At 54.1% G+C, this 21,707-nt stretch overlaps 1 protein-coding gene across 1 annotated transcript in view; it reads left to right on the plus strand.

Annotated features, from left to right (window-relative positions):
* Nucleotides 1-9,020, plus strand: part of RBM19 (RNA binding motif protein 19) — a 70,114-nt gene extending 61,094 nt beyond the window's left edge. Inside the window, exon 25 of the mRNA XM_065692465.1 lies at nt 8,653-9,020. The gene's annotated coding sequence lies outside the window, so the exon portion shown is untranslated. The remainder of the gene's footprint in view (nt 1-8,652) is intronic.
* Nucleotides 9,021-21,707: the final 12,687 nt, after the last annotated feature.

Genomic DNA, 21,707 nt, shown 5'->3' on the forward strand with positions numbered 1-21,707 from the left:
GAACCGCACTCTGCCCCGCTTTTCCTATCCACTGGAGGACTCGCCACCCACCTCCACAGTGATGAAACCCCATCCTGTGCTGAGAAACACATGCAGAGCTGAGAGAGACAAGTGCATCGCGCTGGTGTGCTGCCCCAGGGAGGTGGCTGGGGGTGCTGGGTGACAATTCCTGCGGTGCTTCCTCCAGCAGCGTGTGTTTGCTCAGCACAACCTCTTCACCAGGGACTGCAGCGATAGGACAAGGGGTGATGGGTTTGAACTGGAACAGGAGAGGTTCAGGTTAGAGATAAGGCAGAAGCCCTTCCCTGTGAGGGTGCTGAGGCGCTGGCACAGGGTGCCCAGAGAAGTGGTAAATGACAGAGCCACGGGTGCCATGGTTTAGTGTGCGGTGCCCCTGCCCATGGCAGGAGGTTGGAACTGGATCATCTTAAGGTCCTTTCCAACCCAAACTGGGATTCTCAGGGAATGATTTGCCACGTTCTGGCTCATGACAGCCCCAGCAATGACACCAGTTCCTAAATCTCACCCAAGTGCCAGGACCTGGTTTTCGGGGTGCTGAGCCCGTGGTGTTGGGGGTGTTCTCTCCCCCAGCCCTGGGAAGCTGCCCTGCGCTGGCTGGCGTGTGTTTGTGTGTGTGATGCACATTACTGCTGGCGAGGCTGTTTTCCTCTCGGCAATATCTGCCTATTGCTGCGAGGCGGTTCTCAATACACCTACCAGTGGGATGCTCATAACCTTACTTATTACCAGACTTCTGTTCAACCCGCAACACTGCTGGCTGCCTCAATAGCGAGCGCATCTGGGCCCGGAGCCCACCAATAACCCTGCTAATACATCTGCCTTCCTGGGCTGCCACAAGCACGGGGCACGAGCACAGCGCCAGGGCCCTCCTGATGAAAGGGAAGGTGCTTACGTGACCACAGGAATAATCCAAGTTGGATTAAATAACTGCCTGCTTCATGCAGTGTGTCTGCAGTAAGTGCCGGGGCTTCCAGATAACATTTGTTCCCTTGGAGCAGCTCTGATTTTAAGGATGCCTCGAGGTGGATGTGCTGTTAACACCTTCTCCAACAGGCAGCTGGTGGAGCTGGGGAGGGATAGAGGTGCATCTGGGGAGGGATGGAGATGCAGCAAAGGAGGGATGGAGCTGGAGCTGGGGAGGGATGGAGCTGGAGCTGAGGAGGGATAGGGATGGAGCTGAGGAGGGATAGAGATGGAGCTGGGGAGGGATGGAGCTGGAGCTGCGGAGGGATGGAGCTGAGAAGGGATAGGGATGGAGCTGAGGAGGGATAGAGATGGAGCTGGGGAGGGATGGAGCTGGAGCTGCAGAGGGATGGAGCTGGAGCTGAGAAGGGATAGAGATGGAGCTGAGGAGGGATAGAGATGGAGCTGAGGAGGGATAGAGATGGAGCTGGGGAGGGATGGAGATGGAGCTGGGGAGGGATGAAGCAGTGCGGCAGGGGCAGGACACACAGTATTGCTCAGAGCCCAGGCAAGCCCTGTCCTTACGGCTGTGTCCTTGTCTCAGCTCTTCTGCAAGCCTCCCATAGCCAGTCCTCCCACAGGGCCTGGGACTCAGCGCTGGTGGGCTCAAGGCTCCCCAGCTCTTTGTGCTCAGCACCCAGAGCTCCAGCAGCCTGTGCCAGTTCCCCAAACCACGCTGCAGCCTCTGAGCAGCTTCCCAGTCCCCACCACCAGACATTCCTGCTGCTGGGACCAGGGGCTGCTGCCTCTGGGGCCAGACCCACACAGCTGAGGGGTGCCCCCTCTGTGGTGTTCAACACTCATCCCTTGTGGCAGGTCCAGCACATCGCCCTGCTCTGCAGCGGGTGGGTAAACTGAGGCAGGGGTATCGCTGTCAAAGGGGGTGTCTGAGCCAGCTGGAACAGTGACAGGTTTGGGTTTCTCTATGCTCTGTGTTGGTGAGTGCATTCCCATCCGCTCTGCAGCTCCCCACTCCCTTTGCCACCTGTACCAGTGCAGGGCAGCAGTGCCATGGTCCTGTAGGGGGGTCACCACTGGGAAACAGGGCTTGAGCATCCCATAGGTAAAGAACCAAGGATCGATGCAGCCGATGGCCCTCACAGAGGATGGAGGAGCTGGGGAGGACCCTTCAGGCCCATCCGTTACCCAGTCGAAGCGAAGCTTTGCAGCGTTGCAGGTTGGGCTTGGGTTTTCCTGGGGGTTTTTTCCTGTTGTGGGCTTTTCCCCCCCCCTCTCCATTGTCTTTTGTGGCGGGGCAGGTTTCTTGCTGAGTGTCTCTGAGGTCTGCAGCGGCGCCGAAAAGGATTAGCGCAAGCAGAGCATGTAGGCTTTAGAGAACAGAGCAGAGTTTGGTTTCAACAGCTAATTCAATTTGTTCTGCCGAGATTGAAATATGAAATGGTTGCCAGTCAAACGTTCAAAGGGGGGGGGGAGGGAGCAAAGAAGAGAGGGAGCCTTCTCAAATCTAAATTTTAATGAAAATTAATTTAACCCTTTGATACGTCTTCAACCAGTTTATTTCCCAGGCTGGAGCGCATCCGTGAGGGGGTCTTTTCCTCCCCCTTTTACCTTCAAACGTAATGAAGGTTTTCCTTTCCCCTTAATGATACTTATCTTGTGGAGCAGTTTGACATTGGTGAAGATCTCAGGCAATGTGGTATCAAGGAAATCTGTTTGATGTGTGTGTGTGGGGGGAGCTGTGTATACAGATACATAGAGAGGGATGCCCATACATTAATTATGGAAGCACTGATCGCAGCTCTGGAGAACAGTTGGAGTTAATTCCTTGCTCCACAAGCAAAGACTCCATTTCTTTGTTATGGATTGAGAATCGCACACATGCACCCCTAAAATTGCAGTGGGTTTAAGGGGAATCTTCTGCAAATGAGCGTAATACCTGCTAATTACCCTGCATTCAAATGGAGGCCTAAGTAGGCCTGCAGGAAATCCATCACTCCCCACTGCCTTTTCTTTCTTTCTTTCTTTCTCTTTCTTTCTTTCTTTCTTTCTCTTTCTCTCTTTCTCTCTCTTTTTCTTTTTCTTTTTCTTTCTCTCTTTCTTTCTTTCTTTCTTTCTTTCTTTCTTTTTCTTTCTTTCTCTTTCTTTCTTTCTTTCTTTCTTTCTTTCTTTCTCTCTTTCTCTCTTTCTCTCTTTCTCTCTTTCTCTCTTTCTCTCTTTCTTCCTTTCCTTTCCTTTCCTTTCCTTTCCTTTCCTTTCCTTTCCTTTCCTTTCCTTTCCTTTCCTTTCCTTTCCTTTCCTTTCCTTTCCTTTCCTTTCCTTTCCTTTCCTTTCCTTCTTTCCTTCTTTCCTTCTTTCTTCCTTCCTTCCTTCCCTCCTTCCTTCCTTCCTTCCTTCCTTCCTTCCTTCCTTTCTTCCTTTCCTTCTTTTTCTTTCTTTCTTTCCTTTCCTTCTTTCCTTCTTTCTTTTCTTTCTTTCTTTCCCCCCTTCCCTTCTCTCAAACAATCCTAATGATAAGATAATGCAGACTCTAAACTGTCCACGTAGTTAAACCCGGGAAATAGCCTCCCACTGGTCCTTAACCTTGGCAGTGCTTCTGCAGCTGAACACCGTTACAGTGAGCTCAGTTGTGTTCAGGGGTGAGAATAGTTTCTTTTAGATCAGAGAGGCTGTGTCTGTAACAACTGATTGCACACTTAATGGTTGTGATTGGGCAATGATGAGCTGTGAGCCCTGCTCCCCTTTTTGCTGGCTCTCCCACCACAGGGCTGGTGTCACCCCTCACGCACCCTGGTGTGCCCTAGGCACTTGTAGGGTGCGATGCTCGTCTGCTCTGGTGTCCTTTTTGGGGTGGGTGCATTGTATCCCAGCTGTGCTGATGGCAGAGGGGATGAGCAGACCGCTCCAAGCCTGGTCATCACCCAGCTCACGAGCTGGAGCTCTGGCCATCCTGGGGGCTGGACGGGTTATTTCAGGCTCCACTGGATGGGCTCAGGGGTGTCTCTCTGCACATGCTGTCCCCATCGGAGAGCCGAAACCAATGGTTCACACTTGGTCCTGTCCCTGCAACCCCTGGGGTCTGGCTGAGGTCCGCACAGGGTCTGCAGCCCCCAGCCCCAGAGGGTTGTGATGGCTTCATTCACTGAGCTGGATGGTGATGGGAGCTGCAGCGGCTGTGACTGTTCCCCAGGCACCCACCGCATCCCCCTCCCCGGGGCCAGCTCTGGAATTGGATTAGGATATTATTCAAATGCAGCCTTTTTACTGAATTAGAGGGTTAACGGGTTTTAATGTAAAACTAGCTTTACTTCATTGCTGCCTGTTGCCAGAGGCCTGTGTGGGCTGTTATCTACTTAAGGGGACAGCGAGCCAGTCCATGCGGAGAGGATATCCCATGGACGAGTGATGCTTCCTGCTGCTCCCAGAGCCAGGCTGTGCTACGATGCCCTCTTTGCTTGCTCAAAGTGACTCATGGCCTTTGGAAAACCCTCGGCCAGGATCTGTGCTGGTTTTTCTCACTGTCCCATGGGACTCAGCCTGGGGCTCAGTGCAGGCATGGACAGGCAGGTCGCATCGTGCACTGTGAGCTGTGGGCTTGGATTGCTGCTGCTCACAACATCCCTCTGCCCCGCTGTGGCTGGTTTCCTTTCATCACCATTGCACTGGTCCTGCCTACAGCACTGGATCTTGATTTTCAGCTCTTCTTTTCCCTTTATTCCCATTGTGCCATTGCAGTCTTCCTCCCAGGTGTGCCCTATGGAGTGGGGCTCTGGGAAGCACTGAAGGGCCGAGCCTGTCTCTTCACAGCAAGCACTGTAGATGCCACTCACCAGCCCTTGGCAAGGGCTGCAGGAAGAGCTCGCATCGCCCTGCATGATGCCTGCAGCTTTCCAGCCCGGCTCCATGCGGGAGCTCTGGGATATGAAGCCTTTCTGTCTGCCTTTGGCGTTGGCAGCCATTGCCTTCTCCGCAGCATCTCTACCAGCTTTGCTTGTCGTCTCACAGAGGTGGGAATTGCAGTGTCCGTGTATCCTGGAAGTTGTTTTCCTGAGCAAGCTGCAGCAGGAAACACACAGGAAGGGTTTCAGCTTGAAACAATAGCCCAGGGCCTTGGTGGCTGCTGCCTGGAGATGGAAGAAGCAGTGTGAAGGCAAAGACCTTCCCTTGCTGCCTCAGTTTCCCCATCAGCGCAGCACAGGGGAAGCAGCCGTGTCCCATGCCCATTCCCACATCCCTTCCAGAGCTGCCAGGCTCCCTACTGAGCAAACTCCTGTTTTAACACTCGGGCTTTGCTTTCCTTCAGCTCCCAATTGTCTCCCTCCTTCCTTCCACCAGCCCTTTGCAATTCCCTTGCTGGAGGATTAGCCAAGGGATGCTGCTGCTCCCTGTCTCACACAGAAACCTCCTTTCCCTTCCCTGCAGCCAGCATTAAAATAGCCTCACTGTGTGAAGGGGTTGGATGAGTTGCCATCCAATGGCCATGGATGAACCAGGCTCCATCACAGCCAAGGTGCCTCTTGAGCTGGATAATCCCAGCATGGAAGGGGACAGCAGCAAACTGGCAACATCCCAGGCTGCAGCCTCTCCCAGGGATGCTTGGCTGGGATGCTGGATGGAGACTTGGGAAGCATGAGCTTCTCCTTAATAGCACAATGTGTCTGATACCGTACCCCAAGTCGCACCATGAATAGCGTTAGGCACCGTCACTGCATTCCAGCTTCCACCACCACCTTCCTCCCTGGCAAATAAACCAGGAGAGTGAGGAGGCAGCGTGCAGCTTCCCTTCCTTTGGAGCGTGGCTGCGTGTGACTGAGATGCTGCCTCCTGCTTTCCCTAAATATATGCATTGGAAAGGGAGAGAAATCGCATGGCAGGGCTTGAGATTTCAGACTTAGCCATTCATGAATAATAATCAGGCTGAGTAATTCACAGTAAATAAGTATCCAAATTGGCTAATAAGGGAGGCTTTCACCCCATACTGGAGCTGGGAAGAGAGGCAGAGAGAATATGAACAGGCTTTGGCTGTGTGCATGGTGTGACCTGAACCAGTGGGATATGGAAAGTGATGCCAGGAGAGAGCAGCAATGGGGGGGACCCAGGGAAGGGACAGCATCCCACTGTGGGGCAGCAGTCGCCGGGCTTGGACCTGCAGGAGCATGGATGCTACCTCCCACAGCCTGTAATTAGAACCATAGGATCCCAGCCTGGTTTGTGTTGGAAGGGACCTTAAAACTCACCCAGCTCCAACCCCTGCCATGGGCAGGGACACCTTCCACTAGAGCAGCTTGCTCCAAGCCCTGTCCAACCCAGCCTTGAACACTAAGCTCTGTTCCAGCCCTGGGACCATGCTGATGGGCATGAGCATGCCCTGCCTGTGAGTGTGAGGTGAGCTGTTGGTCTTCATCCACCAGCAGCAGGCTCTGACTGGGATGAGGTGCTGCCCGTGGAGCATCCTTACTCACAGGGAGCTTCTCCCAGGTGCCAGACATCAGACACATGTTCCTCTAACAGCGTTTTAAGGTCATGTTAGATAAAGTTAAGATTAAGAGAACAATGGCAAAGCACCCCTGCAGGTCTTGGGCTATTTAAATACATAGAATAGAAGCTCAGAGTGCAGGTGACGAGGAGCTGAAGGAAGGATGCTCCTTCAGCAGTGTTCTGCAGCTGCTAAATGACTTTTAAATTGAGGAGAAACCTACAGCCACTTCTACAGTCCCCTCTGCTCCTTTATATAGGGCAGCACAGTGGCTGGAGAGCATCGTGCTGCTGCTTGGCTGAGGTACTTGTCCTATAGCAAAGGATTGCAGTGGATCCGAAATCAACCACAGCAATGCTGGCCAAAGGCGATTTTCCTTCTGCTTCCCTTCCCCACCTCTCCCCTGGACAGAGGATTGAGGATGCTCACAAAATGTAGCACACTGGGTAGCATGGAGCAAACAAACGTGGCTTCTTTTCCCCTCCCCTGTGACTTGGCTTATTTAAGTGTATTGGGATGTGGGGTTGGGATGTGGGTTTGGGCTTGCGGAGTGTTTTATCTTGGGGTATGAGGGATGCTGTTGATGCCCCAGCAGCTGCAGCACTGCAGAGCTGGTGGCTGGAGTACCCCTACGTCACTCCATCCCTTCCCTACAGCTTAAACCATTCCTCACTGGAGGAATGGGATCCTCACTGGGGGTGGGATTTAGCAGGTGTAATGAGGATGAGAGATGGAGAGGAAGTCATGCTCCTGCCTCTCCCACGTTTGGTGGTGTAAAATCTTTCCGGACGCAGGTGTAGCCAATGCTAGCGGCTCTCCTGCTGATGGGGCTGGGGAAGTGCTTGGTCGCTGCCTCCTGATCGGTCCAAAGGTTTTCTACTTCATCAGCCCACGAAATGCAAAATAAGCTTCCCCCAAAGCACCATGAGAGACCTCGGTCCCAGCCATACACTGGGTCTCCAAGCTGCCATCCCCATGGAGCCATACCCTGCCTCTGCGGGGTCCCTTGGCAGCAAAGCCCAGGCAAAGCCTCAGCCTTATCCCTGCAGCCAAAGTAAGCCCCATGCTGGAGACTTGGTGACAGGCACAAACAACCCATGCGGTGATGCTGCCGGCTCCAAAGGCTCCGTAACAGCTGATGGAGAGGCAGAAAGAGGCCGATTGCAGGCAGGAGCTGGTTTAGTTTCATTTTCAGACAAACCCAGCTCCATGTGTGAGCCCGGGCTAAGCAAGCCCTGGGAAACAGGGGGATGGATTGTCCAAGGAGCAGCTTTAACCAGGAGTCAGAGGAAGTAACACAGAGCTCACTGTCCTACACCCGCAGCAGGAACATAGACCCCATCCCTGGGATATGCCCCTGCCCGTGGCATGAGGTTGGAGCTGGAGGAGCTTTAAGGTCTCTTCCATCCCAATCTGTTCCATGATAAATGAGACAAGTACATCATCCCCAGGCAGCTGCAAACCAGAGCAGGCACCCCTCTCACCAGAAACTGAAGCTGAAAAATGGAAACTGGGGGGGGAGTGTGGTGTGTGCATCATCATCATTATTATTATTATTAATAATAATAGTAAGATTATTAAGATTACAACAACCAACAACCCCCCCACCCCACTCTGTGCTTTGGCCAGCGTGCCTGGAGCTGAGCGTGGCCACAGGGAGGGTGACAGGGGCAACGCAGGCAGGAGCCTTGGACTTCGTTAGGATTCAGCCCTTAGATCTCTCCTTTCTCTCTGATGGCTGAGTGTGATTGACACTTACAAATTACCCAGCCAAAAGTGTCGAGTCTTTGACCCCTGAGTAACATCTTTGGCAAGCCTGAGATTTGCCAGCATTTTGTCATCTAATTACTACAAATCCCTTGGAAATTCACTGGCTGGTGAATTTTTAATGCAGGACAATTTCAATGTGATGCATCGCCCAGATGGGCACACGCATGCCTGCTCCTTCCCTCTCCCCCCACATCGCCTCTGCTACTTCCCTTTCTTCTCCTTTCCTTTCTCCCATTCCTGCCCCCATCCTGTTTCTTACCTCCCTCCTACCCCTGTGTGTCCGTATTCATGGCATCTCATCCCTTCCCTGTGCTCTCCATCCTACCGGCTGTGCCCGGGATGGAGCCAGGCACTTTGTGTCCCCCCCAAGCCTGGCAGCAGCAGCTCAGGTCCCACTCTGTGTCTCACTAATGGGGACAGGGAGCTGCTAACATGACACTCATTTTATGCTTCCATCTTCCTAGGCCTCTCGCTGATGGATGGATGGAGAAGCCTCCACTGCAGACCCAGCAGCCAGCACACTTGTTGCCACCAGCGTCCACTCCAATGGACCCAAGGGATGATTTACGCTATGCATCCAGGTCGTGGTATTCCCAGCCTTTTAAACAGACCTTGAATTCAGAGCAGGAGGAAGAGCCCTTGCTGCTGGCGGCTCCTGCCTGAGGATCACTGCTTAAATCAAGGCAGGGATGTGAATTCCCCTCATCTCAGAAACCACCCTACGTGGGGCAGTGGATGCTTCCCCCGCTGACCCCAGGGGCTCTGGCACAACCTGCTCTTAACGTGATATTTCTGTACATTAAAAACCTCGGGTGTATTTGAAGTTTCCCAACCGGAGCCACATCCCAGGTTTGTTTGGATCCGTTTGTTTAAGAGCCAGTCCCCACGGCGAGGCAGTTTCTTTGCTCTGATGGGGAGATAAGCCTGCTTTAGGAGGGAGGCCTGGGCTTTGCCGCATTCCGCTTTGTGCCTCTGTCATTCCTGTCCCTGCTCTCAGGCAGTCGCCTCCCGGCTCTCCCTTCCCAGCTTTTCAAAGGGAAAGAGGCTTTGCTTTGCAACCAGGGTACCGCTTTACATATGTACAGAGCTGATAAAGTATTTTCACTTCGCCCCTTTCCCCTCTGGGAATCGCTGTCTTGCGGCAAAACTGTTTTGTCTGACAAGGGCTGCAACAGATTACACGTGTTGGCTGCAAACACTGGCCCTTTTTTCCCCCCTTTTTTTTTCTCTTTTGGAGAATCACATCCCTTTAAAAGAAAAGGAATCTCTATCTCTGCACTGCCATGGCCAGCGCTGCCTTCTGCCTCCTGGCCCCAAGAGCAGCCCCGTTGTGGTGTCAGACCGCCCGAGGTGATGCATCGCCCGCTTCTGTGCCACTTGTTTTGCCCATGGGAGCTGAATTTGAGCCTGGATGCACAAAAATGCTGCTGAGGCTGGTGGGGGTGAGGACTTCACTTGGGCCGGGCTGGGGTTTGGTGGGGGATTTCTTGGGACCCCTCGGCATCAGCATCCACAGGGATCAGCAGGACTCGGAGGAGTGATGTCCTTTGGGGCTTGGAGCAACCTGGTCTAGTGATGCCCCACCAGCAGCACAATCTGATTCCACACTGAGGACACCATCCTTCTGGGCATTTTGATGCCTGAGGACACAGAGGTGTGATGCAGAGCCCAACCTGCTCTTTTCCAAGTCAGTGTTCCCGTTTTTTCCCTGCCATCTCCACATCTTCACTCATGAAATCCCATCAAAGCAACAGGTCCAGGTCTAGGGAACGCTTTGCTTCTTGCAAGCTGGTTGTGATAATGACCTGTGTGCTCTCAGCTGAAACCTGCCATGGCTGCACTGAGCAAAGGGAGCTCGAGGCCTGTAGCATCAGCAGGGGATGGATGGGTGGGAAATAGAGAAAAGGAAGCAGCTGAGAGCAGCCCTTGCTGCAGTATTCCCCAGGTTGGGACCAGCCTCCAGCCCTTCTGGGCTGCCTGTTCTGGTCTGTAGCTGTCCTTCAGCCCAAAGCCATTCACTCTGGGGACATCTCTTCTTGCTCTCAGGACCTTTTCCAGCTTCTCTGCACCCTGTCCAAGCAGGGAATGGATGCTGCATCCTGTTCTGCAGATGTGGGCACAGTCCTGGTGATGTAGCGATGATCCTGCTTGGTCTTTTTCCCAGTCTTCCATCTTTTCCCAATAATTTCTGACCATCAGCCTCCCGTTACTTCACCCCACTCCTGTTCCTTGTAGAGTCTGATGGCCTGGAGATGCTCTGGGTGGGGGAATGGGTCCAGGCAGGGCCACCTGCATCCCAACACATCCCCAGGGTCTTCCCAGGCCTGGAAAGGTCCTAGTGCCACCGGCAGCCCATAGCATTCCATAAACCCCTTGCTCCCATCACACTGCAACGCATGGGTAAGTAAGAAGTAATTAGTGCCACTTGCTACAGCGAGTAACCCCTGAATGCCAAAGAACAGCAAAGCCATTAAGATGTGGTTTAGTGCATGTTTGCAGCTGAAGCCTCTGTGCTGAAATGAGGGGGGATGCAGCACTGAAGCACTGGGTGATTCCTTTCCCCTGCTCTCTGCCTCAGTTTCCCTTCCATCACCTCTATAAGGGATGCTACATAGGGAAAACCACATAGTTCTGTGGATGGGAGAGGCCGCATCCTGCTGTGATGGGTAAAGGCAGCCGGGGGAAACCCACTCTGATTTGGAGCTTCAAATCGGATGAGTTGCAATGAGCTGAAGGGCTGACCCTGCCCTGGGTGTCCCCCCAAGCACTCCCAAACCTGTGTCCTGGAGGCTACAGCCAGAGTTTGGGGCAGTGGGTCCCACAGCAGGACCACACTGCACCAACCTGCTTCCCATCCCTGCACTGAACAGGAGAGGGAGAGCACGAGGGAAAGCGGGAGGGAAAGGACATGTCAAATCAATCATATTTAAACAAAAGTCTCCTTGGCCCAAGGGCCCTTTTAAAAGCTGCTTATTTAATTAAAAGTCCCATTTTCCATATTTATGGCCCTTATTCAGTTCAATATTAACCGCCTGGGCCAGGGCTGGTTTGTTCTTTGGGAAGAGGCGGTGTTGGGAGGTTCATTAGGGGGTTTATCAGACAGCCGAGGAGCCCTCCAGATGGATGGAGGGAGGGATGGAGGAAGGGATGTGGGACAGCACAGAGGGCTCATGCCGGCGGCTGGGATGGCACCGGCTCTTGGGGGCCACCTCCATCACCTTCGGGTGGGATGCAGGAAAATGGGGTTAGGAGGGAATTGGGGGTGTTGGGATGGTGTGAGACAGGCAGGCGCTGTTTGTGCCCTCACATCAGGAAACAGCCTGAAATCCAACCCTGGGCACAGCTTATCCCCCCCCAGTGCCCCCTAAATCACAGCAGGGGAATCATAAAGCACCCCACTTATGGCCCAGGGTCATGGACCATCACTGGCTCCTGTTTCCCAGCCCTGGAAACAGGACTGGTTTCCCCCAGGACATTATTCCCAGCAGCTCCGTGTGCAGTCCTTGCTGGCATATGGCAGCTGTAGCTGTGCAGGATCCATGCAAGATTCATCAGCCAACCATGGTGTCAATGCACCGTCCTTTGGGAGCTGGAGGGAAGGACCTCAGGGCAGGTGGAGGTGGGCCTTAAGGGTAGACACAACTTGGAGGAGGACCAAAGCAGCACAGCTGACTGCAATGAGTTGGAGATGCCTTCAGGAGATGAGGGAATGAGGGGACTTATATAGGCTCCTGGGATTGAATCGAGTTGTTCCAAGGAGAAGCAGTATGTGCTGGTTGTGATGGCAGCGATGAGGATGAGGATGAGGATGAGGATGAGGATGAGGATGAGGATGAGGATGAGGATGAGGATGAGGATGAGGATGAGGATGAGGATGAGGATGGACCACCATGTCAAGGAGAAGGTACTGAGTTGGGGAGGGATGGCTCATGCTGGACGGGGTGTCCGTGCTTCTCCTTGCCTGTTGGTGGTTGCTTTACCTGACTGTCATACAGGCACTTGGCTCAATGTGGTTGTGACCTTAGATGATTTGATGACATCCAACTGCTTCAGCCTGCTCCCACATGGTGCTATGCAAGGGGCAGGAGGGGTCTGCCCTGGGTGGTTTGTAGGTCATGGTCAAGTGGTTGCTGTATGTTATGTTACAAGGCAGTAATGAAGCGAGTGTTGGCCTGGGCTCCATAGCTCTGCTGGAAGCAAGGTTGGTTGGAAGAACTTGTCCAGGATCATCGTGTAGTGTGGATCTGAGGAAGCTGGAAGCTACCTTAGACCAGCAGTTTTCCTGTGCTCTTCTTCCATGTGCTGCTTCTTTACCAACTGACCCAAGGGCAGCTCTTGCAGCACAGGATGATGGCTTTGAGTTGCCACCATCAAGGTAATGATCTCCAAGGGGAACACTGTGGAGCACATCTCCAGAAGGTGTCCATGGGCTGCAGTGCTCACCCTTGCCATGGTGAGTGGGGCTCACCTGGGTAGACAGCCAAGCTTGCTCTGAACTGTGTCCACCCTTGTCCCCTTATGGGGGATGACAACACTCTACATCCCCGTGGCAACCTGGAATGCCGGGTACCACCAGAGGATGCAGAAGAGAAGATGATGACAGCATCTCCCCTTCCACCCCACCACAGTCAACACAAACCAAACCCTCCTTTTCCTCTCCATCCCAAATAACCCAACACAGACCAGGCAATGGAGCCCAACGGGAAGGACGGGAATGAACCGGAGCCAGCGATTTCCTCCCGGGAGCGGGATGGTGAGGCAGGAAGGGAGGGGAATGCCTGGGAAGGGGGGGTTGGTGGTGGTGGTGGCGGTGGCAGGAGAGACACCGGGTTATCAGAGAAGTGTGAAGACAATAATGCAATCTGACATTTCTGAAATGAGACCCCCCGGTTGCCCTGGCAACGGCTCACGTGGGACCAGCTCCCGGGAGACGGCTCCGAGATGTGCTATAAATGATGTTTGATTAGAATTTAAATCATTTAGGCGGAGAGCAGAGAGGCCTTTTGTCAGCGCGGGGACCTGCGGGGGTCACCCCCCGCCAGCTGCCTGGGCCCACATCAGCCCTGAGCAGCGCGGGCATGGGATGAGGGGGTCACCCCTTGGGGTGATGCTCCTGCCCTCCCCGCTGCAGAGGGCTCTGACCTGCCCAGCCGGGAGAAGAGGGAGCTTGAGGCCAAACACGGCCAGGGAGAGGAAGATGCCTCGTGCGAGCCCTAGGGAGGGAGCTGGTATCTTAACAGCATCACCTGAATGGGTTTTCTTTGCCCCTGAGCTGGTGTGGGGACGCTGAGGTCTTCCCATGGCTTCCACCAGCTGAGAATGTGGCCCTCGGCTTTTCCAGTGCTCTAATTGAGATAATAGCACTTGAGAATCAATTGTGCCTCCCCGGAAAGTTTCCTTACGGAGCAGGGAATGAAGCGTGTTACTAGCTCCAAGTGGGGTGTCATCCCAGGTTGGCTTCAGGGATGGGTCCAGGGTCTCCCCACCGTGGCGCAGGTAAGCTCTCCACCATCCAGGCCCATTTAGAGAAGCTGTTTGGATCTTGATGGACAACTCTACACTGGGTGTTTCTTGCTCTTCCCAGCTCCTTGGTGCATGCAGTGAAGTCGTCTTTGCTGCACAAAGTCTTCCCTGTGATGGAGTGTGTGTGCCTGGCTCCGGGGGCATGGAGGACTTCACGCATGGAGCAGTGGAGATTGCGATGGGGTCAGCCACATGGTTCGTGTTCCTGTCATGCCAAAGCTGCAGTTCCTGGGCTCATTGGATGAGTGGTGGTAATGAAATGCAGGGAAGTCTCAACTCGGGTGCAAGATCCTTGCTTTGCTGCAGCCTTCTGCTGCAAAGGGGTTGCGGTTCACACTGGCTCTCAGATGAGCCCAGTCTTGCTCATCCAATTCCATCAGGTGATGATGTAAAAGCATCTGGACCTTGTTCTTGAGGTCTTAACGAGTGATGCACAGAGAGGCCACCATCAAAACTGGGAGGCAGCCCTGCTCAGGGAGGCTGACTCCTTGGAGAAGGCAATTGTGCTGCTTTGCTATTGCTGTTTGCCCACAGGACATGGCTTGGTTGCACTGGTGGGGACTTGATTGCCATCTGCTAGTTCAAGTGCTGCAGGGTGGCAGAAGCTGGGGAATGGCTTCACCAGCTGAGCATGGAGGTGCTTTGCCATGTGCTTGGGGAGGGATCCAGTACTCATTGCTCTGCTGAGCATCCTTCCAATGGGTCAGCTGAAGGAGCCGCTTCTTTGCTTCAGTATCACCAAGCCTGAGCCCTGAGTGAGGAAGGAAAGGGGCTGATGTCCCAGGCGGTGGGAGAATGGTGTTAAGAGCAGCAGCTAGCACGGGCTCTGTTCTTGGCAAGGATTTCAATTGCTCTTTAATGCCATGCTTTAGGCTCAATGAATCTTTAGAGCTTGCTTCTCAGCTTCCAGAACATGCCATCTGATCCCGAAATTAGAGCTAAACTAATAAGTCTCAACAAATATTAATCTAATGAATTTATCTTCTCTCTGTTTGTGGACGAGCAAAGAGGGAATTGCAATGTTCTCCTATGTATTAATTCTTTGAATGTATTCAACAAACCTTTCCTGACCACTCAGTGTGTGGCTTGGTCATGAATATTCTAACTCCAGGTTCTGTTTCATGGTTGTCATCACCCTTGTAAATCAAACCAGGGTTGCCCATTGGTTTGGGTGAAGATTTCAACCAAAGGGGTCATGGGTCTTGCATGTAATGAGCAAGCTTTGGTGTAGGTTTTCCATCTCCTCCCGCTGGGCTCTGAATGACTACAGGATGAGCTGGGTAGGAAGAGAAGTGTTGCAGAGTGAATCCGGTTTGGGATCTGCAGGTCCCTTGGTGGTGGTAGCTGGGGTGAGGGATGCTCAGGGCTCAGCTTGGTGGCTGGAAGATGCTCCTTGACACTCTGGGTGGTTTTGGTAGGTACCATCACTGCTGAACATCTGCTGTGTCTGTGGCATTGCTCATTGCTGGCTTCCCTGGTTTATTTGGTGACTGTTACAGAGTGATGTTGAGGTACTCCTTAAACAAACAGCGAAATCACTGGTCCTGTGCTCGTGTACAGCTACAGAGCCTGGGATGGATGGGGACCACAGGAACCCTGCTCAGCTGGAGAGTCCTCCCCACCTTCCATAGCTCTACATCTGCAAATGGAATGGGGTTTGGAAGCTGCAACCAGATCCCTGTTTGCTGCCCTGAGTACCCAAGGGCAGAGCGATGCTGTTCCTCACTGGGTTGGAGCCGGCTCTGCGCCCCAGCTGGGTGCTGGCAGTGACACCCCTTTAATTGGCACATGCTGGAAGTGCAAACACGCTGCAGGAATGGGCTTGTCAGGGGCACGTCTGGGGAAGGTGTCACCCTGTGCACACTGCTTTGAGCTGCTGCAGGGCTCCAAACCCAGCCTGGAGGTGGTTGGGCAGCAGCAAAGTGGGTCTGGGGAGCCCAATACCAACCTTTGGCTTGCTGGGGCTTTGCTGGCTTCAATGAGCTGATGTGAGGATGCTGAGGATGGAGACCAATGTGGTGCTTTTAAATCAGTGCTGGGATTGACTGGGATTAATCCAAGTGATGGGGTAGCTCTGACTGGCAGTGGGCACCCAGCAGGCTGGTCATCCTTTTGCATTGCCCCAGTGGAGATGTGCAGGGCTCTGGGATGGCCTTTGCTGATGTCCAGCCCTGGGAGGCTTGTGGGGCTTGGGGATGTGCTCTGTGTGTGTTATAATAGGGGCTGGTTGCAAAGTGGGGGTCCTGATGCTCACTTGGCAGTCAGTGCCTCCATCCAGAGCAGGAGCAGTGGGACAGGCAGGGAAACCTCTGGCTCCAGTCCAAGGGTTTGGGTCCATGATGGTGGTGGTGGGGGATGCTCAGGCCCTGCCTCTCCAATGGCGACTATCCCAGTGCTCTGCAGGCTCAGGAATGCCTTGTGCATCCCTCTTCCCCTGCTGTAGTTGGCCATGTGCTGCCCGATGGGCAACCTGGGTATCCCCTCACCAGGAGCAGAAGCAGGCACAAGGCGCCCAGGAGAGGAGCTGTTCCCTCCTCCATGCAGGGTCAAGAGCCACCCATCAATCCCTGCAGAGAACCAACCTGACACTTAGATCTTGAGATTCCCCCTCGATGGTGTTTGGAAACGTCTCTCCTCTCTTCCCTCCCTCCAAATCAAGCCACAGTGAATAGGGGTAATCACAGACAGTTTGCCCTGCAGCTGGATGGGGCTCGGTTAATGGGAGGATTTCACTCACACCGCAGGAGCTCCTCGTGATGGTGACTCCTCCTGCCCCTTCAGTCAGTGCTGATGCAGTTGCTTTGGCCCCAGCCATTCCCAGGTATCGCAGGAGGCTTTTGCTTTGCCTTGCCCCTGGAGCCGGGCTGGGCAGGAGGACAGGACCAGGATCTCCTGCCCTGGTGCTGGATGCGGTGGCCGGCACAGACACAGGGATGCTCTTCTGTGCCCTCCGGCTCCTGAAGCTGTGGTTTGCTGGAGCAGGGCTGTGCCCCCTGCCAGTGGTGTCTCCCTGTTTTCAAGCACATCTCCTGCTCTCCATCCCATCCTGTGTTGTGAGAGAGGAGTGACAAGTGAGTCGCTGACACGCATGAGGTCATGAGCCCTGGTGCAGCATCTCCAGGCTGCTTTAGCTGGTTCCTCCTGCGGCATCAGCCTCCTTCATGAGCACACTTGAAGTGCAGGATTTCCAGCCTCCAGTTCCATTGGAGCTGCAGTAGCACATCACAAACAGCGTGGCCAGAGCTCCTCTGTCTCTCGTGGTGAGGATGTGATGGGCAGGAGCTCATGGGCCTTGGGATACCCTTCCTGTCCTCCCCACAGGCCGTGATACCTCTCAGTGGGGAGAGGAAGGCTGATGGTCAGTGCCTCGCTGTGCTGGTGGAGCCCAGGTCCATGCCCTGATGGGGAAGACTTCAGCCCATGTCCCAAGGGATAGCATGGCAAGTGTCAGGAGTGGCTTTGATAGCTGAAGGGGGGAGCTCTTGGTTGTGCATTGCCCAAAATGCAGCTATGTGCCTATAAGAAGTGATGACAGAATCCCTCGGGAGGGTGTTCTCCCTGGTCCCTGTTGCTCACCGTGCAAGCCACCAGCTCTCCCTGGGAATGCCCTTGGCAGAAATGGATTCACCATTTAGAAGGGGCCAGGAGGAAAAAGGAACTGGGTTTGGTTTGGATTGGAAGAGAATTAAACTTCTCCTCCAGTGGGCCCACCACCAAGCTTTGAGGCACTTGAAGCACAGCTCCGTGATGCTGTTCTCATGCACCACTTTGGTTTCAGGGCTCACCCTGTCCCTGCACCAGCCCCTGATCCCTCTGGACCCCCCTGGCAAGGCACTGAGGAGCAGGCTCCTGAGCTGAAGTGGCCCAGGGTAATAAAGATAGGTACAGAAGGGGCATGAAAGTGAATACATTGCTGTGTCTGATGAAAGACAAGGTATTCCTGGCAAACGTTTCTAGTTCCAGCAGCAGTGTCACAGGAGCCTCTTCAGCATTCCTGGGAGCATTGGTTTCCTTTCCTTTTCTTTCCTTTTCCTTTCCTTTCCTTTCCTTTTCCTTTCCTTTTCCTTTCCTTTTCCTTTCCTTTTCCTTTCCTTTTCCTTTCCTTTTCCTTTCCTTTTCCTTTCCTTTTCCTTTCCTTTTCCTTTCCTTTTCCTTTCCTTTTCCTTTCCTTTTCCTTTCCTTTTCCTTTCCTTTTCCTTTCCTTTTCCTTTCCTTTTCCTTTCCTTTTCCTTTCCTTTTCCTTTCCTTTTCCTTCCTTTTCCTTTCCTTTTCCTTTCCTTTTCCTTTCCCTTTCCTTTTCCTTTCCTTTTCCCTTTCCTTTCAAGTTTGGTGTTTCAGATGCCCACCCATGTCTGGTGCATCCCTCCATGGGAAAGGCCACCTCAGGCTGGGGAGAGGCAGCCCCATCACCTCCCTCTGCTCCTTCTTCTCCAGCACGGGCATGGTGAGGGGAAAAGCTGCCTTTGCAGCTGATGGTTGGGGTGTTTGCTAAGGCTGTCCGGGAGGGCTGAGGGATGATGCCTGGTGTCACTTCTCCTGGCATCACGGCTTTCTGGGAGCTTGTATCTTGAGCCCCTCTGGTTCAACACTGAGCCAAATCCAGTCCAAGTGCTGGGACAGGACCCAAGAGCAATGCCATTGGAGGCCAATGGGGATGTTCCAGGAGAGGGTTTGCTTGACATGAAGGGTCCCGAAGGGGCTGTGATCAAGGTCCAGGAGCTGATTGCTGCTGCTGGAGCCAGTGGCTGGCAGAGGCTGGACCATCTCTGCCTGGGATTGCATCCCCAGGCCCTGTGACCCCCCTGCCCAGGCTTTGCTCCTTCTCACCCCCCTCTGGGAGGAGGAACCAACCCTGTTCCCCCTTTGTTCCCTCCCTCACAGCCATGGGCAGTGCAGAGAGGAGGGATGGCAGGAGGGAGGCAATGCGGGGACCAAGCGGAGTGGCTTCACACCAGCTGATCCACTTCTGCTGCCATGTGGATGCCGGTTTTCCCAGAAAGGAAACCTGTGCTTTAACCCTTTTCCGCACCCCCAGCAGCAAAAGCGACAGTGGCCAAATCAATCTCTTGAGCCCTCTCTTTTTTAGATCTCCAGACATTTGCTGCTTTCCCTTGTATTAACAGAGGCATCTTCCATCACCAAAAAAGCCTCCAGGGCAGAAAGCAAATGGCATCAATAGTGCTGCAGCCTGTCAGGAGCACATGGCAGCCAGAGAGCACCGGAGGAGGGACAGTGTGACACGAGGGGACCAGATGGGACCAAGTCCTCTTCCAGTCACCCCTTGCCAGCAGCCTCAGTGCTTCGCCATTCAGATGGGGCTTTCTCCACCCTCACCTTGTGCTGCTTGCTCTGACCCTCTGCTGCTAGCATCCCCCCTGCAATTCCTCTCCATCCCTTCCCTTCTCTCCTGTTCTGTCATCCCCTTCCCACACAGCTGCTGGTCCAGGCCTTTTGCTCCAATCTCCCCCTCACTCATGAATATGCAGCGCGGGAGCCCAGGTTTGGGCTAGGTGGTGCTTGAAGAGCATTGCGCAGCATCACAGTGTGATGGGGATTGACCCAGGGCTGCTGTCGCTGGGTGGGAGGGAGATGCAGGGTGGGGAGGAGGGGAGAAAGTGGGTGTCTTGCAAAGAAGAAACCCATTTGTGCCGTCGTCTCGCAGCTTGAGACAAGAAATACCTTCATTTCTCCATAGGAAACCAGGAGATGGCTCCGTGCTGCTGCTGCTGCCTCTGCAGCAGAGCTGCTGGGTCCTGCTGTGTGCGTGAGGAAGGTGTAATACTGAGGGGTGTGAAGCCCCATCCCTCGTAATTGGCATCAGGAGCTGGGACCAGTGGTTTCATAAGCAGGAGGATCACCAGGCACTGATGCTGCTGCAGGCAATGGGATGCTGAGGGGTGGCACAGAGGGGGGGGTTGGCTGCTTGGTTGTGCCAAGGGGAACGGGAAGCCTCCAAAACCCACCCCATCCATGCAAGGTGTGTTGGGATAACTGCACTTTGCTACTGCTTCACGATCCCCAGGTGAGGAATATCGCTTAGCATCTCCCCCCTGGTTTTCCCTGCGCACAGAGACTGAGGTCACGGCACGGCACGGGGCTCAGGGAAGCCTGGGCATCATAAAGCAGAGGTTAGTGAAGCTGTTTAGCCGCATTTACACCAGTTCCCAGCACAGGGAGGGGGTGCAGGAGCTGCAGCCCCCCCCCCCCTTTGATAGCAGCATCTATCACAGTGTATAAATGGCTGCGCTCTGGGAGGTATCAAGCGGTGTTTGCAGGGATGGTGCCGGCCGTGTCAAACCCCCTCATCCATCGCTGGCACCAGCATCAAGTGCCAGGAGCTCAGGGATGCTTTGACAGCAGCAGGATCGAGCCCTGATCCCTCCCGCTCTACCTGGAGGTGACAGGGGTGACATGGCCATGCAATGGATGGAAGTTGGGCAGAGCGTGAATGGCTTCAGCCCACCCAGCCTTTTAAAGGGGGTTTTATGGGAGCTTGGGGCTGGCAAGGAGCTGAGGCAGCAGCAGCATCACCCTGGTTCTTTGCTTTCCTTCCAAGCCATAGTGCCTCCTTCTGTCTTCCAGCACTTGTTTTGTCTCTGTTCCCATCTCCTCTTTGCACGTACCATTCGAGTGGCTCTTGTCTGTTTATTTTCTCTAATGGCATCAGGCTACAAGTGGCTGAACAGTTAAAATGAACACCATCAAGCTGCTTGCTTCTTTCCTGGTCTTTTTTTTTCCCCTTACATTCACTCTGGAAATGAGGATCTTTGCTCTTCTCTAGCTGGCTTCCCAAGGGATGGGTCTGTCCCCTTCCCAACATCCTCTTCTGAGCCCATTGACCAACCATCAGCCAAATCCGGTGGATGTGGAAAGGCCTTAAAAGGTGCTTCTGTAGCTTTGAGGGTGGCAGGTAGCTATGTGGGGGGAGAAGATCCTTTGATGGCTTCACCAGATACAACTGTAGGCAAAGATACAGGCTCAGTTCTGGTGCGGATGGGTGGGCACCGCTCCAGGTGATGGGGGACCTGGCTCTTCTGCTCATGCTAAAAGGGGAATTAAACTGAATGTGGTCCAGAGGAGGCCATGGGGATGCTGCGAGGGCTGGAGCAGCTCTGCTCTGGAGCCAGGCTGAGAGAGCTGGGCTGGGGCAGCCTGGAGAAGAGAAGGCTCCTGAAGGGGAGACCTGAGAGCAGCTCCAGTGCCTAAAGGGGCTGCAGGAAACCTGGAGAGGGGCTTGGGACAAGGGCCTGTAGGGACAGGCCAAGGGGAATGGCTTGAACCTGCCTGAGGGGAGACTGAGCTGAGCTCTTAGGCAGAAGCTCCTCCCTGTGAGGGTGCTGAGGCGCTGGCACAGGGTGCCCAGAGAAGCTGTGGCTGCCCCATCCCTGGCAGTGCTCAAGGCCAGGTTGGACACAGGGGCTTGGAGCAAGCTGCTCCAGTGGAAGGGGTCCCTGCCCGTGGCAGGGGTTGGGGCTGGTTGGGCTTTAAGGTCCCTTCCAACCCAAACCAGGCTGGGATTGAGCCCCAGGAACAGATTTGTGCGGATGCCACCTATTGCGTTGTGCTCCTGGTGCTCCCCTCGCTTTGGCTTTCAATCCGCCACATCCCATCCTGCTGGAATGGAGGCGGCTGAGTCGTGCTCCTGCCTTCTGCAGGAAGCTGTGGTCCCCTGGTCCTGTGCAGGATGGGAACCCACGTATTGCAGCTGGCTTAGGAAGAGCGATGAATGGAGCCAGGATCCTCCAAGTGTATTCCTCAGAAGTTAAATTGACCAATTTCAGCTAGAACCAGAGGTTATTTCCCCCTCTCTGAACTGGGGTTTGGCAGCACTGACATCGGGAGCATCCCAATAGCCGAGTGTCATGGAGCCAACCCACGTGGGGAGGCAGTCAGATCTTCCTCCTCTGGCCAGGCCGAGCATAGAATCATAGCATCAGCTCGGTTGGGGAGCAAATGAGGGAGAAACCATATGAGATTGAGATCACTCCAATTGTGC

This window comes from Lathamus discolor, chromosome 12 (assembly GCF_037157495.1).
Source record: "Lathamus discolor isolate bLatDis1 chromosome 12, bLatDis1.hap1, whole genome shotgun sequence".
NCBI lineage: Eukaryota > Metazoa > Chordata > Aves > Psittaciformes > Psittacidae > Lathamus > Lathamus discolor.